Below are 20,252 nucleotides of genomic sequence, written 5' to 3' on the forward strand. Positions count from 1 at the left end.
TAGGCTACAATACTGACTTAGCTAGAAACATAAGTTTGAGTAACTTCACACCTGCTAGCTAGCAGAACCCCTAGCTTTTGAATAAGATTGAATATGAATAAAAGAGGATCAGTAAAGACTTATTAATCCGTGATTTCTATAAAATTATTGATAACTACAATAAAACAGATAATTATAAAGTTATGAGTAAGTGCTGTTTATCAGATGGGTACAATTTTAGCGTCTACCAGGTCTTCCAAGTGGTTGTTAGGGGTCCCATCTGTGGCTTTTAATCAGTTTTTTAACTCCAGTTTTGGAAACTCCTGCTTTTTTACATTGACTTTGTCCTTCATATTTCAAGTGGATTATCTGATATCTAATCTCCCCACAAACATCTTTTGCACAGTCCAGTGTGTGTAGCACATGACAGTGTTTTCTGTGTGATTCAGTTGTGGTGTTAATGGTCTGTTATTGGACAGTTTTTTGTTTTTCTGGATTAAGAGCGCCCCCAAGAGGACACTGTGTGAGTACACTGTGGGAGCACACGGATTAAGATTGAGTCTCGGAGCTCTGTAATCTGGATTAAATCTATCACAGACAGCATTACACGGCATTAAACAACATTGACTGTGTATACAGAGCTCTGTGTGTGTGTGTGTGTGTGTGTGTGTGTGTGTGTGTGTGTGTGTTGTGTGTGTGCGCGCAAGTGTGTTAGTTCTGATTGGATTGCGGTTTGTGGATTTGTGTATTTAAACTGAGATTACTGATCCAATCCTGCTCTCTGAACCAGAGAGAGAGAGAGAGAGAAAGAGAGAGAGAAAGCTAGAGAGAGGGAAAGAGATCTAGAGAGAGAGAGAGAAAGAAGAAAGAGAGAATGAAAAAAAGAGTTAGAGAAAGGACAGAGAGAGAGAAAAGAAAGAAAGAAAGGGATAGAAAGCGAGAGTATGTTTAAGAGTACAGAGAGAGAGAGAGAGAGAAAAGAGAGAATAAAAGAATGAAGTGAGTGAAAGGAGAGAGAGAACGTGCAAAAGAGACAAGAGAGAGACACATAGAGAGAATAAAAGAAATGAGCGAGAGAAAGGAAGAAAAAGAAGAGGAGAGAACGAAAATGCAAAAGAGAGAGGAGAGAGAAAAGAAAAAGAAAGAAAAGAATGAGAGAAAGGAGAGAGAAAAATATGAGAAAAAAGAGAGTGCAGAGGAGAAAGGAGAGAGAGAGAGAGAGAGAGAGAGAGAGAGAGAGAGGGATGGTGACAGAATGCTGTATGGCAGTTGGTCAATGGAAGTAACAGGAGTGACACAGTGTTTTCGCTCTCTCTCTCTCTCTCTCTCTCTCTCTCTCTCTCTGATTTGTCGTCTGTTTGGTTGATTTCACAGTTTATTTCTCCTGACAGCCTGTTTTCTTTCATAACAGCAGAACTCTACAGAGGCTAAATAAGACGCTGCAGGCTAATTGGATTAAAATGGTCAGAAATGGGTGACAAGCTGTATGTGTGTGTGTGTGTGTGTGCAGGAGAACCACAGTTGTGCCATCTCCTGTAAGTCTGCAGACGACGCCCTGCTCTCGCTGTATGGAATGCTCAGATGAATCAGACGTACCCGTGTGACTGACTGGTCAGAACATCTGGTGTAGTGTAAACAGACGGCACTTCAGCGGCAAGAAGTGACTGTAATTACATGATTGTTTCTAGGCCTCTATAGCAATGCTAATTTCTGCTAATGCACCTATGGCATTATGGTAGTATGTTAGTACTAAGCTAGTGCCAGTTCACATCACTGTTCTACATACTAGCCGATCATTTGAAGTGTGTAACAGATGTTATCATATATCTGAGCTTGTCTGTATTAGTGGTACACTGACTCTTTCAGGAGAGAGTAGTTCTGCTGCCACTGTTTAACATTCCTAACAACTAACCTGACATATCTAGAACTCCCAGAAGAGCTAGAATTACATTTTTCCTCACAAAATTGTAAAGCGAAGTGTGACTGGTTGATTCCTCTGTCACTTCCTACTTATTTTGGTAGTTAATCTAGAATGCAAGGCCTTCACTCCAGCTCCTGAAGTCCTAACCAGTTGGAGAGCAGATTGGATGTATCTACTTAGATGCCTCAGAGAGAACAATCCTGATTGGATAGTTTTCTGGGTGTTTCAGGAATCTAACACTTCTGATTGTAACAATGATGTAAAAGGACAGAGAACAATATAGTTCAAACACAATAAGTATGATGGTCTCCTTGACGCACTTTGTAAGTTCCTTAAGTTCCTCAACACTAACTGGAAGGGATGAACGTTTCTGAAGATGAATCATGATAAAAGAGAGATTATTATATTTGGGAATAGCAATGAGAGGCTCAGACAAGCTGCTGATCTGGAATCACGGACCTTAAAATCTAAAGATCTAGTACATAACCTTGGTGTACTGATGGATCTCAGTTTTATCAGTCATGTCAAAGCTGTTACTAAATCAGCTTTTTTTTCCCTTAAGATCATCAACAGTATCAAAGATGTTCTGACTAAAGCAGACCTGGAGAAACTCATCCACACCTTTATTTCTAGCAGGATTGATCACTGTAATGGTCTCCTAACTGGACTTTCAAAAAAGACAATAACGTCTCTTAGGAGTAAAACAGGGATCACTGACATTCTTAAATCCTTACACTGGCTGCCAAGCTGTTCCAGAATAGATTTTAAGGTGCTGTTACTGCTCTATAAATGTCTTAACGGTGCCGGAGCAGCGTGTCTATGTGATTTGCTGTAGCGATATGAGCCAAGCAGAATTCTCAGATCTTTAGGAACTAGTCAGTTAGTACTGTGAAGACAAAACACGGAGGAACAGCATTTAGCTACTATGCTGCTTTTAAATGGAACCAGTTGACCAGTAAGACCATTAGAAAAGCCCACATTAGACAATGGACACTTTTAAAATCTGACCTGAAAACATTCCTGTTTGAGTAGCTTTCAGCTTAGTTTAAGCACTGTATTAAGTTTACCTCAAATTTTTATATTTATTCATTTATTTTCTAATTTGGTGTATTTTCTCATTAGCACTCTGAATGACAACAGTGCATGAAAGGTGGTCTATAAATGCACACTCATCATTCTCAGAAGGTCTTAATTGCAATATGGTAAATGTTTATAACATCTACAACAATATAGAAATGTAGGAATAAACAAACATTTACAACCCCATTTCCAAAAACATTTTTAAAAAGTCTGGATGCCAGCATGTCTACCTCTCTGTTTCATCAACTCTTCTCTTAACAACACTGTAAGCGTTTGGGAATTGAGGAGACACTGTTGTAGCTTTGAAAGTGAAATGTTTTCCCATTCTTGTTTGAAGTAGGATTTCAGCTGCTCAGCAGTTCTGGGCCTGTATTGTATTTTTCACTTCATAATGTGCCAAATGTTTTCAGTGGCTGACAGATCTGGACTGCAGAAAGGCCAGTTTAGCACCCGGACTCTTTCAGTATGGAGCAATGCTGTTGTAATACATGCAGAATGTGGTTTTATATTGTCCTGCTGAAATAATCAAGGCCTTCTCAGAAAAACATGTCATCTGGATGGCAGCATTTGTTGCTAAAACATGTATATATATCGTTCAGCATCAATGGTGCCTTCACAGATGTACACATCACCCATGCCATGTACACTAATGCATCCCTATACCATCAGGAATACTGGCTTTTGAACTGTGCACTAATGACAAGCTGAGTGGTCTTTAGGCCAGAGGACACAGTGTCCATGATTCCAAAAAGAATTTCAAGTGTTGATTCTATCGACCACAGAACACTTTTCAACTTCACCTCAGTCCATTTTAAATGAGCAGTGTTTCTGGATCCTGTTTATATATGATTTATTCTTTGCGTTTTAATATTTTAACTTGCTTTTGTGGATGCAACGCCAAACTGTTGTCATAGACAGTGTTTTTCAGAAGTGTTTCTGAGCTCATGCAATGATTTCCACTACAGAATCATGTCTGTTTTTAACAGTGGAGGACAGTAACTAAGTAAATGTAATTCATTACTGTACCTAAGTAGTTTTTTCGTGTATCTGTACTTTACTGAAATTTTTCCATTTTGGGCAACTTTTTACTTTCACTTTCACTTTCAAAGTCAAACATCTTACTTTTTACTCCACTACATTTTGAGAAATCTGTCGTTCCTTTTGGTTTGTGTGTATAAAAAGATTTATAAATTTATAAGACTTTTGTTGCCCTGTCCTATTTTTTTTGCACTATGTTGGCATTTAATTCAAAATGGGCAAATATTTTTCAAAAACTCATAATACTTCTTGGTTTCAACATCTGATACTGTATGTTGCCTTTGTACTATTTTCAATTAAATGTATGATGATGGGTTGTAATTTCTGATTTGGTACATTTTCTCATTTGTAAAGCACTTTGAATGACAGCAGTGCATGAAATGTGTTACATAAATAAACTTCACCTGCCTTGGTTTTATTGAAATCATGAACCATAATTACAGATGTAATTTTTTAATTTCACAGACATGATTAGAAGCTATTCTCATCATTCTCTGCAGGTCTTAACTGCAATATACTAAAGGTTTATAACATCTACATCAAGATAGAAAAATATAAATGATCTTTCTTGCTGGGATGCTTAAATGTTTGTGTGCTGATGTTTGTAATCGATCTGAACCAGTGTGAGAGAAATAGTTAAGGCCATTATACACTGAGCACACAATTAATTTGAATGACAGTAAATTTATTCAACGCATGTATAACTGATGCTATCTCACACACCAAATGCCATTTTTCAAAATACAGCCTAATTGGTTTTACTTGAAGGGCGTCTCCATAACACATTTATAACATCTTACATAAACACTTCATAACATGTTAATGAACGTTTGAATCAACATTTATAATGTATACATGTGTTACATGATATTAATATGAACTAATATGTCATTTCATTGAGATGCAATTTTTCAAAATAAAATTTCCCATTTTGGTGGGAAACCTAAACCTAAACAAAAACTAAAAATGTACTAATGCAGGATAAAAATATAAATAATTGTAGACTTACTTTGCTCTGCCTTAAGCTTTAGCTCCGCTATAGTTGCTTTCCTCACATCTCCAGCAGGAAACTTTTCCTCAAAAGTAGAACAGTTTCTTATTAAATGTCTCTCAATATTTGGTTTTTACAAGGCTGAAATCACTTCTCATTCACCAGCTTCTTCTTCAAAGTTTCCTATTCCACCTTAAATGGTGCCTGAGGCACCTGAATGTGAACTGCTAAACCATTTAAGGTGGAACAGGTAAATTCGAACAAGAAACTGGCAAATGAGAAACTGACTTCAGGATAGTCAGGATAGCTTAACTGTAAGTATGGTCAGGATAGCTTAGCTGTAAATATAGTAACACAGGTTCACTATAAGTCTATCACTATTTCTAACTAAACACAGTACTAGTCTGGCTGTTTTGGTACCTCTGGCCACTTTCACTCAAGTGCAGTGATGAGAAAAGTGTATAGAGATAATTTGTTTTAGTGAATAACCAATTTAAAGACTGAAAATCCTGAATTGTAGCTTTTATATTCTCCATTCACCCCTGGACGCTTCTCTGTAACACAGTCTCTCTCACACTACGTTGGGGTCTTCAGTGAGTTTTACACAGTGGGTTACAGAATCATGCTCTGGTATCATGAGCTTCTGCTAGCACGCTAAAGCACACAGATCAATAGAGCAGAACATCTCCATCTGTCTCTCTTATTTCCCTCACTCTCCACATTGCATTTTTCTGTCAATCTGCTTCTACTCTCTCACTTTCTCTGATGTTGTTCTCTCCTGTAGCTCTCTTACTCTGTTTCCTGGTGCTTTCTGTCTGTTCCAATTTCGCTACCACTGTGTTGTCTGTCAGCAGGTGTGAGTGTAATAAGCGGATGTGTGTGTGTGTGTGTGCTACCTTGTGCTCCCACTAACTGGCCGCTTTACTAGAAACACCCACCTTGTACTTCCACTAACTGGCCACTTTATTCAAAACACTCACCTTGCACTTCCACTAACTGGCCACTTTATTAGAAACACCCACCTTGTACTTCCACTAACTGGCCACTTTATTAGAAACACCTACCTTGCACTTCCATTAACTGGCCGCTTTACTAGAAACACCCACCTTGCACTTCCACTCACTGGCCACTTTATTAGAAACACCTACCTTGTGCTTCCACTAACTGGCCACTTTATTAGAAACACCCACCTTGCACTTCCACTCACTGGCCACTTTATTAGAAACACCTACCTTGTGCTTCCACTAACTGGCCACTTTATTAGAAACACATACCTTGTGCTTCCATTAACTGGACACTTTATTCAAAACACTCACCACCTTGCACTTCCACTAACTGGCCACTTTATTAGAAACATGCACCTTGTACTTAAACTAACTGGCCACTTTATTAGAAACACCTACCTTGCACTTCCATTAACTGGCCACTTTATTAGAAACACCCATCTTGCACTTCCACTAACTGGTCGCTTTACTAGAAACACCCACCTTGCACTTCCACTCACTGGCCACTTTATTAGAAACACCTACCTTGTGCTTCCACTAACTGGCCACTTTATTAGAAACACCCACCTTGTGCTTCCACTAACTGGCCACTTTATTAGAAACACCTACCTTGTGCTTCCACTAACTGGCCACTAACTGGCTGCTTTATTAGAAACACCCACCTTGTATTTCCACTAACTGTCCACTTTATTAGAAACACCTACTTTGTATTTCAACTAATAGCATGTTCTCCTTCTGAGTTGTTCACTGATGATGACAGTCGGTCTGGTGAGACCAGCAGGCTGTGTCTGCTGGAGCAGGAGAGCAGGATTAACAAATAAATATTCGGCACGCATGGATGGAGGGAACAAATTAAAAAAGAACAAAAAACCCTCGCTTGCTTATCTTAATCCCTAAAATCCTGCGGGGTTCAGATTGATGATTGTGTGTGTTGTCTCTGAGGGGAGCGGAAGAGTCAGCATTACTTCCTGTAGCATCTTCACCAACACTGAAGTACAGCACCTTTATAGCTTGTCACACATTTTAAAAGAACACAGGCTCAGAGTAAAAAAAACGCAGTTATAAAAATAAACTCCATACAGAGTTGATTTGCCTTTTAATTGTGAAAACATTAAGCCTGCTTTATTATTTGCTCATTATAATTAACTTTGTGTAGTGTAATAATACAGTACGATACATGATAAGTGGGAAATTAAATAATTTCTAACAAGACAAAAGGGATTTATCTTTATTTATTAGTAATACATTTTAGCTTAGTATCTTTATTAGCTGCATTTTATAAAAATTAATCAGAATCACTTTATTTCGCCAAGTATGTTACAGATACAAGAATCAGTCTTGGTGAGTAACACATGACATTGACACTGAACAGACCAAACAAACACAGACTGTTAACAAGTATTTCAGAGACAAATAACATAAAAATACAATAAATATAATCAAGAATAAAAGATAATAATAAAAGACAATGTGACAGAAGCTAAAGAGATATCAAATTGATATAAGTAAGGACTGAGACTCGGCCACTCTAAATCCTTCATTTTCTGTCTTTAAGCCATTCACAGGTGGACTTGCTTGTGAGCTTCAGGATCAGTGTCCTGCACAACCCAACTGCGCTTGAGCTTTAGGTCACAAACTGACAGGTGGACATTCTCCTTCAGGAATTTCTGATAGAGCGCAAAATTCATGGTTCCATCAGTTATTACAAGCCGTCCAGGTCCTGCAGAAGCAAAGCAGTCCCAGACCATCACACTACCACCACCATGTTTCACTGTTGGTTTGATGGTGGAAGGTAGCGTTAGCTTTATGTCATATATAATATAACGAGAGTTATAAAAGTTCCACCTTTGACTCATCAGTCCAAAGGATATTATCCCAAAAGCATCTAGATTAAAAACATCTAGATATTTTTTTGAGAAATGCGAGACGAGTTCTTTTTGGTTAGCAGTGGTTTGTGCCTTGCAGCTCTCCCATGGATGCTGTTTGTGCCCAGTGCCTATCTTATTGTGGAATCATCTACATTGACCTTAACTAAGGTAATTGAGGCCTGCAGCTCTTAAGATGTTTGTCTCAGTTCTTCTATGACCTTCTGGATAAGTCATCAATGTACTCTTGGTGAATTTTTGGTAGGCTGGCCAGTCCTGGGAAGGTTCACTACTGTTCCAAGTGTTCACCATTTGTGGATAACAGCTCTCACTGTAGTTCTCTGGAGTCCCAGAGCCTCAGCAATGATGCTTTTTTAGATCTTCTAGCTGCTTCACATTGCCAGACAGGTTCTATTTAAATGATGTTTAGATTCAGCAGGTCAGGCAGTGATCATGCCTGGGTGTGGATAGTAAAACTGAAACCCAATAGTCAATTGAATTTGATTAACTGGTTGATTTAATAGCTAATAGGGCAATTACTACTTCACACAAAGCCAAGTAGGGCTGAACAGCATTTTTCCTTCAATAAATGAAATCATCCTTTATTAGGAAGATGGGTGACCAGATGGACGTGAGTGATTATATACAGGTAACTAGCAGGGTGTAAATATTAATAATCTCTCTGAATATCTCAAAGGGAATACACACTTTCAAATGAGCAGCATAAAAAACATCAGAGAACATCTGCTCTCACTGTGTAGCAGATTATTAATAAAACTTCATATTCCAGACATGCAATTAGCAGAAATGAAATGAAAAGAATGTGGAGGCATGTTAAAGTGTCCAGCTGTCGCAGTATCTCCACACAGCAGTGCTGAGACAGGTTGAGAGCATTTATAGAGTCAGGATACCCCCTGGTGGATAGAGTGACCAACTGCAAGTGGTCTTCTAATGTTTATAACGTTTTACATTTTCTTCAGGGATATTTCATTAAGTTGGTCTACTGTGGAGCAGTAACTATGGAGAGAGTCAAAAGCTCCAAGTTTCCTTCGTGTGCACGTCACCAGCGACCTCACCTGGACCCTCAACACCACCCACCTAGAGAAGAAAGCCCAGCAGTCACTTCACTTCCTATGAAAAATGAAGAAATATTCTACAGGGGGCAGTAGAGAGCATCCTGACCAGCTGTCTCCCTGTCTGATTTGGGAACTGCACTGTCTCAGACTGCAAGACACCTCGGCGGATTGAGAGGACAGCTGACATCATCAGGCCGTCTTTACCCACAATCCACACCTCCTGGTATAAATGCCAAGGCCACCAGCATTGTTAATGACCGCTGCCACACACCTGGACTAATCTAAAATCAAAAATATAATATTGTAATACTTCAACAAATGTTTGCACAAATGCACAAAGTCCAGTTAAATAGGACTAATTTTGCTTTATAAAGAAGCATGCAGTTGGTCAGTGTCTACAAGTAGGCTACTGATAATATACAACCCCATTTCCAAAAAAGTTGGGATGCTGTGCAGAATGTAAATGAAAATATGATGCAATAATATGATGAAACTGAGAAATTTCATTGTTTTAAAAAATATGCCCATATTGAATGTGATGCCAACAACACATTCTAAAAAAACTGGGATGGGGTCAGACTCTTTTAACACGGAGCCATGCTGTTGTAATACATGCAGAATATGGTTTGACATTGTCTTCCTGAAATAATCAAGGCCTTCCCAGAAAAAGACTGGATGGCAGCATATGTTGCCAAAACATGTATATATTATTCAGCATGAATGGTGTCTTCACAGATGTGCATTTCACCCATGCCATGTGCACTAATGCACCCCTATATCATCATCAATTCTGGCTTTTGAACTGTGCACAGATCACAAGCTGAGTGGCCTTTAGCACAGAGGACACAGTGTCCATGATTTGCAAAAATAATTTAAAATGTTGATTCATTAGACCACAGAACACTTTTCCACTTCCGCTCAGTCCATTTTAAATGGGCTCAGGCCCAGAGAAGGTGGCAGTGTTTCTAGATCCTTTTATATATGATTTATTCTTTGTGTTTTAGAGTTTTAACTTGCATTTGTGCATGCAGCAATTCATTATTTTCACAGACAGTGGTTTTCAGATGTGTTTCTGAGCTCATGCAGTGATTTCCACTATAGAATCATGTCTGTTTTTAACGCAGTGCTGTTTGAGGGCCCAAAAATCTTGTTTTTGGCCTTGTAGTTTTGACCTTGTCCTTTTGTGGCATGCACCCGCCTTTCTGCCCTCATCGTTGGGGCCCAGGGGGCAGGCACATGACACACCCTTGTATACAGAGATTTCCCCAGATTATCTAAATCTTTTAATGTTATTATGTACTATAGATGATGAAAAGCAAAAGTTCTTTGCTATTTTACATTGAGAAATGTTATTGTTGAATTGTTGCACTATTCGTTCAGGCAGTTTTTCACAGAGTGGTGAACCTCTCTTCATCTTTAGTTCTAAAAAACTCTTGATCCTCTCCGACATCCACCTGAACTATTCTAGATCCTCTCCAACATCCAACCTAGTCCGATAACACAGCCCTTTACCGTCACTGCACCCCTACACTTTAAACTCTTTAACTATTTGAATGCTGCTATGACACTCAGTGTTCCTGTACAGTTTACAGTGGCAGTGGTTTCATCTCTCACATCACCACTCCAATTATTTATGCATGTATTTGTGTGTGTGTGTGTATGTGTGTTTGTGTGTGTGTGTATACATACACACGTGTGTGTGTGTGTGTGTGTGTAATAAATATATATATTATATATGTGTGTGAGGAGAGTTCTCAGGCTGAGCAGCGCTGGACTACTGTGCAGTTAGAATGTTATTTCCTCTTTAGATTAGCAATGTTTACAGTGATGGTTATCAGTAGTTTAGTACCGAGTTCAGGGAATGGAAAAATTTTAGAGATACAGTCACACAGTCATAGGTGCTGCTGCTCAAGCACCAGTAAGTGAAATCATCCTCACAGAGAACATACACTGCACAGTTATTGCACAATTACAATCGCTGCTGTGGGGGAAAAAATCCTTCTTTACTTTTAATGTAAGACTTTGTTCCAAGTCATTTTAGGCTGTTTCTTTTGGTCAATTATTCATGAAATTTATACACAATGTAAGGACCAACTGGCACAAACCAAAAAAAACCAACAAAAACAAAAATTGAGATATGCTTTCTTCCAACAACAGTGATATGTATATGTAGCACTCGTGCCCCCTATGTAACAGTATGTTCTAAATATAGAGGGTGAGGCTAGGGTTCGTTATTTTAGAAGTTTGTTTTAGAATTTTAAAACACAGAATGAATTACTCAACCAGAGCATTAGAGTACCTTAATAGAAATAAGCTAAGCCAGACACGCGTATGAAATTAAAACGTTAGCTTTACTGCGTTGGCTTTAGACAACCGTATCATATTTTACAGCGATGCCTTATGAAAGATACCAGTCACAGTAACATTACAACGCACAATATAAATGAAACCCCAAAATGTACAGTCCCAGAATGCAAAACACAACAGTACACACGTAAGTGCTCACCCCAAAAAAAATACCTGAAAGCGGCTCAGCCCGTCAGTACAAAAATCATATACATTCGTAAACCCCAAACTTTAAGAGCCAGTAACCAAATTATTGAGGGACACCCCTTGCATACATACACACACACTCACACACACACAACTGCGCGCACATTCAAAACAAAAAAGGTTGCAAGCCTGAATGATGCTCGGGTGCGGTGTGGCTATGTTGCTAACCCCTTCTTAAGTCTGAGAGAGTAACCTACAGTTCACTGGTGGTAGGGACCAGAGCGAGGAAATGGACAGACGAGGCACGGAGAGCAACTTGCCTCTCCTTGTTCAGCAGCACAGCCAGAACGGGGAAATCTTCGTCAGAGGACCCACACTGCTGTCCCGGTCGCCGTGGGGTCTATCTGACCTTGAACGACGTCCACACGACTCAGCTAGCTCGTCTCGCTAGCTCCAGCACGCGGATAAACACAGTTGCTTATAGAGCACTCAAACATTTATAAAACACCTAAAACTGTATTCACCTAAGGAAATATATCTCGGGACCAGTTTAAAATCCCTTGGAAAGGGAAAAAAAAGTATATACTTGGCTAAATCTCACTTTTACTCCACTTTCCTGTGTTTCCTCGTGTTCCTCCCTTCCAGCTCCCCCCTCTCTCTCTCTCCCTCCCCCACCCCCACCCCCAAACCGGGGAAAGAAAAAAAACCCAAGGGACCTTGACAGACACGGTTATCACCCAATCACATTACTTTTACTCCCTAAAACATTACGAACACAGAGTTGCGGTCCTTTTTAACTTGCTAGTTCTTAAAGTGACGGTATATATGACAGTAGTGACAGTAAATATACTGATTGAAACAGTGCAAGTAAACTGATTCAAATAGTGCGCATTTAAGATCCGTATTTATGCCCGGGCTACATATAAAAATGAAACATGCTATCATTAAAGGGGAACTTCACTGATTCTTCAAAATTCCTCCATAATTGAGTGTTTAAGATGTAAACAGAGTGGTTTAGAGTGGTTTGATATGAAATGCTCTGATGTAAATAAACTTACAAAGTCAGAATTGTTCACAGTGGTGGTGATAGGAACTAGACGTCCACTTCTAAAAGCTCCCCCACAGAAAGTTACTACATGAAATGGTTATGACTTCACTTCCTGAAGACTGAGGCACTGTTTGATGATAGTTTCGAGAACTTAAACTCCATTCATGGTGGAGGGAAACATAATATGCAGGGCACTGTGAGGCAAAATAGTCCCCCAAAAAATGCATTATTTCAGATTTCCCACTATTTTCCATCATCAACATTCTATATAAACTCAGAAGACTCAGGTAGGTTAACTGGTGGTTTTGGCTAGTAAATAAAATGTCTGTATTTGTGTTGTAGTCATGGCGACCCCTGATTTCTATCACCACCACTGTAGAGGACCACTCTGTCTACATCTCACACACTCAATTATAGGGGAATTTTGAAAAATCTGTTGGATTCCCCTTTAAGTTCTCTGTAGAGGATATGTTAACAGATTTTCAGAATATGTCATTTGATAGGCGTGTTCAAACTTTTGGACACATCTATCTGTATGTTTAATGTAGTGTTCAATAATATGAGAGTGAGTGAGACTAACAGGCGTATCTGTGTAATTTCATCAGGAGTGGATCTGCCTGTTGTTTTGCAGCAGAAGAATCTAATGAGGTCATCTGAGGTCATAGTAATTCAATCTTCTGTGAGTCAGAGCTGGGTGTTCCTTATGGTGAGATGGGGGAAATAGGTGGTCTCTCTCTCTCTGCTGTGGGTGTTAGCCACTGAAACTCTCTTAGACTGATGGTGATGAAGAGGGTGGAGTAGTGTGGAGAGAACAGGCCTGAAAGAGCACAAAGGGCTATTAAAGTCCTTCTGTTACTCTGTTTGTCTGCTATCTTAAAAAAACACAAACTGTGCAGCAGCAGATGAGCTATCATCTCTGACTTTACATCTATAAAGTGGAATGACAAGGTAGGAGTGTCTAATGGAGTGGACAGTGAGTGGACACAATGTTTAAAAACTCAAGCATCACTGCTGTGTCTGATCCACTCATACCAGCACAATACACACTAACACACCACCACTACGTCAGTGTTACTGCAGTGCTGAGAATGATCCACCACCCAAATAGTACCTGCTCTATGAGTGTCCATGGGGGTCCTGACTATTGAAGAACAGGGTGAAAGGGGGCTAACAAAGTATCAGAGAAACAGATGGACTACAGTCTGTAATTGTAGAACTACAAAGTGCAGCTATACAGTAAGTGGAGCTGTTAAAATGGAAAATGAGCGTAGAAACAAGGAGGTGGTCAAAATGTTATGCTTGGTCAGTGTATGTGATAATTAAAGTCAGAAGGTTCAATGAAATGGATGACAATCAGGTGTGAACAGGGATGTGGAAAGTGGGGGGGGGGTGTTAAAAATAATAATATTAATAAAACATTCTGAATTTTAAAACAATTTGAGTGTGGTATAGAGCCATGTGGGCTTGTTTCAGAGTGGTGTTTGTATTTTTAGATTTAAAAAAAAACCTGCCGTAGCTGCTCTGTTTAAGTCTGTTTAACACCCTATTTTTATCACAGTGAGACGAAAACTCTTGACTGCTTTGATGGAGCTAAGAATTCTGGAATGTATCAAGAAGCCCTACAGGAGAATGTTAGGGCACCCATACAGGAACAGAACCTCAACAGAAGATGGGCCCTGCAGAAAGACAACAACCATGAAAACACCAGTTAGTCTACAAAGAATTTCTTGAAGCAGAAGAAATGTTTCTTTTTTTTTTCATTTCTGAGTCAAAGTCCAGACCTTAGTCCAGTAAAAATGTGTCAAGTGAGAAGGTTCACCAACGCAGAACAGTTGAAGCAGTTCTGTAAGGAGCCACATGTCATGTATATCACAATAGCACCATCTGCTCAGCATTTAACACAAGCAAAATGCTAATGGCTAAGTGCTAACCACAGCAGCTACAAACTAATGACACACTAAAACTGATCTTAAAAGTGGCTCTAAGTCAAATGACTTACAGTGTTCATAAAGGCCTTAACAGCAGTTAGTAAAGGAGACTCACTTCATTCACTCATACAGCAATGCAGACCTACCTGAATTACCTCTACTGTTAAACTAAACCTGTTATAATAAGAGAGTAAAATGAACTGTTAGGGCTCAAGTTTACCCTGTGCCGAAAACTGATTGTATTACCCATGTTGTGAAAGTGTGTAATTGTGTGTAATTAAATGAAGATTAATGTGTTGGAAATTACTGATGTATCCTCAGTGTCATTCAACAGACCCCTGGGGAGTATGTCTACCAGAGTATGGGAACCACCATATTAGGTAATCGAAGTGTTCTTGTAGTCGACGTTGGATGAGAGAGAAATAAAGACTTGGGCCAAATATCCAGACAACTAGGTTGGCGCATCTCCTTAGCAGCAAGGCTTGTGGGGTAACCCCGGTCAGCAGTGGAGAGTACCTAGGACCAACGAGGGACAAACCACCAACTGGCGACAGGGTGTTGGGCACCCAAGACTCATAGAGGAACAAGAGCAATGAAGGCGATCCCATCTTGGAGGAATGTGTCCCAACACACATGAGGCTGCATAGCCTGGTCAGACAGCCCATGCTGTCCCCTGTCCACTGGCAAAGAATGCCTACACTGGGTACATGTCCACCAGAACAGGACCATGGAGCGATGGAAGAAGATTTGACTGGTCCAAAGAGTACTGTTTACTTGTACATTATGTACACAGCTGAGTACATTTGCACCATTTACCTGGGAACATGATGCACCACACTATTAGAAAAAAGGTGCAATTTTCATCAATCAAAATGCAAAAAATTTAAACGTTCCCTCAAAGGTACAGCAATACTTTTTAAGGTCCAACTGTGAACCTTAAACAAGTTTATCCCAGGGCAAAGGTACATATTTGTACCTTTTCATAACCTCATACCTTTTCAACATGCTCCAGTGACTGAGAGTGCGGGATGCCATGTCTACAGTATCACTCGGTGCTCCGTTTCCTGTTATATGTGGGAGTACGCCAGTGCAACTGCTGATATCTAGAAGTTTGCATGCATCATCCTGTCTTCTGATGAGGCTGAAGGTCATTTTAATTAATGAGTCATTAATGAGAGCCGGCGATTTAAAGCGATGGGAGGCAGTGAGAATGTTGCTGACACAAAGTGAGCGGAGTTTAACTTTAGGCAAATAAGGAACGTGGCAACTACCAGTAGGAATTGAGCTTTGAGCAGCGTAGTACACACTTTATCTCCATGGAGCTCCTTTTTTGGTTCCTAGATAATCATTTGTACTAGAGATGGAATAATAATTGCTGGTGCTTTCACCGCAAATAGACAGTAATCATTTAATACTGTGTACCTCACATACTGACTGCACAGAAATGGATTAAATAAAAAGATACAAATATATCTGATCAGGATTATTATGGAATGTGTCTTATTTGTATTGGGAGTCGGTCAGCTGGAGTTCAGAAAAGGCCACAGGGAATGAGCGATAAGTAATTTGGGCAACAAGAATCTGAGTTCAAAATGAGATCAGATGAAAGATTGATGCCAAAGATCCAACTCAGCAGTTTGTGATTAGAAACAAGAACATTTAAGAGGTTTAGCCATGAGAAGCGTCCCAGTACCCATGACGACTGCTTCACTGCTAGGTCGTGACACACAGGCCAGAGAATAAGGACAGACACTCCAGGACCAGAGAGCCTCTTTAGTGGTCTGTGACATTGTTCAATAGCTTGCGGTTGAGCTAACCTTTCCTGGACATTGGATTTCTTCAGAAGAAGCCTGTCCCGAGACCTCCTCTCCCTCAGGAGGGCGCCTGTGTCTGTTTATCCCCCAGGGTCCTAAACATCAGTAGAGCATTAACGCCTAATCCCTGTTCCTGAGCTTGTTTATACTGACATGGTGGGAAAACTGCAGAGACTGACCACAATGGTGATTCTTACAGAACCTATACCCGCAGACATAAAAGTAGTGACCTTGTCACTGGGGTGGGACCCTCAAGGGTACATCTCAGTACCTTTAGGTCGGGAACATAACTGCACCATAATGTATTTTCAGGCTGTTTTAAAACATAAGGTATGAAAAGGTACAAATACGTACTTTTCACTTGGAAAAACTGATTTAAGTGTAACAACTGGGCCAGAAAACCACTGTTGTACCTTTGAGGGAACATTTACGTTGTTTGTACCTTGATGAATGAAATGATTCAAGCCCTACTTTGAATTATTCAGTATCTACTATAATTTTTTCAGCATCTACTTTGAATTATTCAATATCTACTATTAATTATCCAATGTCTATTATGAATTGTTTAAGTAACTGCTATGAATTATTTATTATCTACTTTCAATTTTTCAGCAACTGCTATTAATTATTCAATATCTGCTATGAATTATTCATTATCTGCTACAAATAATTATCTACTATGAATAATTCATTAGCTACTATCAATTATATCTTCTACAAATTATTCAGTATCTACTAGTATCTACTATCAGCATCTGCTATGAATTATAAAATAACTACTGTGAATTTTTCAGTGTGTACTATACATTTTCAACATTAATGAATAATTATTTAATTTTTTACTGCAAATTGTCTCATCAATTATTAATTATTCAATGCTTACTATTAATTATTCAGTATTTACTACAATTTATTCAGCAACTGCTCTAACTGATTCAGTATCTGCTATAAATGATTCAGTGTAAATGAGTGAGCTGTGTAGTGTGGAGAGTGAAGTGCTGAGGTGTCGGTCTCTGTACATACAGATAGGTAGAGTTACATAAATCAGAATCACATGTGCGCTGATGTTCGGCTGAGATTTAGTCACTCTTTTAGACTCTTTTTGTTTCCATTATTTGGTAATTCTCTGTACTCGTGTCATGAATTAAGCATTTTCCTGTAGTGCGTGATGTTGTGGTGTCTTCACTGGTGGAGCTCTAGAGCCACAGGAGGGATGAGTGCAGAAGAAAAAGGGAAGGAAGCAGATTTCCGCTTGTGCTGTTCCCTCTTACAGGCTGAGTGGAGGAGGCCACGAGAGCTGCTTACTCAATGATTTAGTCCTGTTTGTTCCGTTCTGTCAAAGCTAACTGACGTTCCATCAGAAAGAGAGAGAGGAGAACGAGTTCACCACATATACACAACACTGCACACACTGCCTTTACTCCACACTCTGCCTTTACTCCACACACTGCCTTTACTCCACACGCTGCCTTTACTGCACACTCTGCCTTTACTCTACACACTGCCTTTACTGCACACTCTGCCTTTACTCTACACACTGCCTTTACTGCACACTCTGCCTTTACTCCACATGCTGCCTTTACTGCAAATGCTGCCTTTACTGCACATACTGCCTTTACTGCAAACGCTGCCTTTACTCCACACGCTGCCTTTACTGCACATACTGCCTTTACTCCTCACACTGCCTTTACTGCACACGCTACCTTTACTCCACACACTGCCTTTACTCCATACACTGCCATTACTCCACACGCTGCCTTTTTTGCACACACTGCCTTTACTCCTCATGCTGCCTTTACTGCACACACTGCCTTTACTGCACAAGCTGCCTTTACTGCACACACTGCCTTTACTCCTCACACTGCCTTTACTGCACACACTGCCTTTACTCCACATGTTGCCTTTACTGCACACACTGACTTTACTCCTCACATTGCCTTTACTCCACACTCTACCTTTATTGCACATGCTGCCTTTACTCCACACACTGTCTTTACTGCACATGCTGCCTTTACTCCACACGCTGCCTTTACTGCACACACTGCCTTTCCACATACTGCCTTTATTTCTCACACTGGCTTTAGTCCACATGCTGCCTTTACTGCACACCCTGCCTTTACTCCTCACACTACAGGGTAAACCTGCATGAGCCAATAAACAAACATGGAGAAATGGCAGGTGAATAGCGATAAAACTCTGAGTTGCATAACTTGACAAAAATGACTGTAACAGACACACATAGACAATCATTTATTAAAGTGGGGTTCCTGATATCCCTCAAAAACTCCCTTTCAAATCACAATAAAAAGTAAAGTTTACTGAGTGTCGCAGGTGTGAATATAATAAACATGCTCAAGAATACAGTCAGTAAAGGATTTCATGCCTTAATATCAAAAACCATTTAATAACAGACTTACTACCATCTTGACATTATATGTTCAAATTACAATGACCCACAAAACATCCTGTACAAACTTCAAACAGCCACTTCATGTCTTAATCACCATAACAAACATAAACCAGGAATGTGACTCAAGTTAATCTGTGCTTCCAATTTACAATAAACATTCATTCATACACATTAAACAAATTCATAAGAAATTAAATAAAAACTTACACAAAATCAGAAATATTTCCATGTTCATATCAACACTAGACAGTGCAGTTCTGTTCAGACTCAAACACGGTTTTCGGAACGTGTAGCAGAGGAGCTACAAGAGGAATTCATAGTTTGCTCTGTAGTGCAGCGCACATGACTTGGCTCAGTTGCAGATGAGCTTCAGGCTTGGTAGAGGGTGTCCTAGCACGAAACACAAACGCAGTGTTGTGTCTAAAACCGGAGATGGGACAACAGCAGATTTCACCACACACAGCAGAGACCCTCTCAGTGCTCTCCCCCTCATCCTGGAGATCCTCCCTCCTGCTGGTTCCTCCAGCCCCAACCTGACCCAGCAAATGGATCACAAGTCTGCAGGACAGGATCTCCAGGACTACGACATGTGACTGGACCCACCTAAATGTTCTTCTTTAATCCTGAAGACACTGTTTTGCTTAAATACTTTAAATTAAATTGTAAAAATATGAATTTTTTTTAATAAAATACTTTCATTTGCTAAGCCGACACAAATTGCAGGAGGATCAGCAACAAACTGCTAATGATTTATTATTTTTATAATTTTTATATAAATATTTGTAACGATCATTGTTGTACACATTAAGATACTCGTCGTTTCTTTATAAATGACGAGGTTGTCACCACTTCATATTCCTCATAACCTCATATCTCCAAAAAAGAACTGAACAGGAGAAGTAAAAATGTTCTATACTGTTAATGTAAGCTACTGTAAACAAGTTTTTCAAAGCCACTTTGCAGCATTTTTATTGGTCCATTTGTTCTGAAATTTCGACACATAAAACAGACATTATTTTGTGCAAATAAAGATATCTAAAAATATATAGTCAAAAAAACCTTCAGTAGCCCAACTTTGCCCTGATCTCTCTCACACACACATGTTTGTTTTGCTATACATATGAGGACATCCATGATTTCTATTGTTTTTTGTGTTACTGTAGCTAAATTGCACTATACTAAAACCTAAACCTATCCCTACCTCAGTATCCAAATCTTCTTCTTCTTTCTGGCTTTATCTCCAAACTGCTCCACCTTCATTGTCCCTCTGATCTGCTCATTTCTAATCTTGTCCAGCCGTGTCACTCCCAACGAAAATCTCAGCATCTTCATCTCCGCCACCTCCAGCTCAGCCTCCTGTCTTTTAGACAGAGCCACAGTCTCCAAACCATACATCATAGCAGGACGCACTACTGTCTTGTAAACCTTCCCTTTCACTCTTGCTGCTATTCTTCTGTCACACATCAGCCCTGACACCCGTCTCCACCCACTCCATCCTGCCTGCACCCTCTTCTTCACCTCTTTTCTACACTGTCCATTGCTCTGGATGGTTGACCCAAGGTATTTGAAGTCATCCACCTTTATGACCTCTACTCCTTGCATCTT

Source organism: Pygocentrus nattereri, chromosome 10, assembly GCF_015220715.1.
Source record: "Pygocentrus nattereri isolate fPygNat1 chromosome 10, fPygNat1.pri, whole genome shotgun sequence".
NCBI lineage: Eukaryota > Metazoa > Chordata > Actinopteri > Characiformes > Serrasalmidae > Pygocentrus > Pygocentrus nattereri.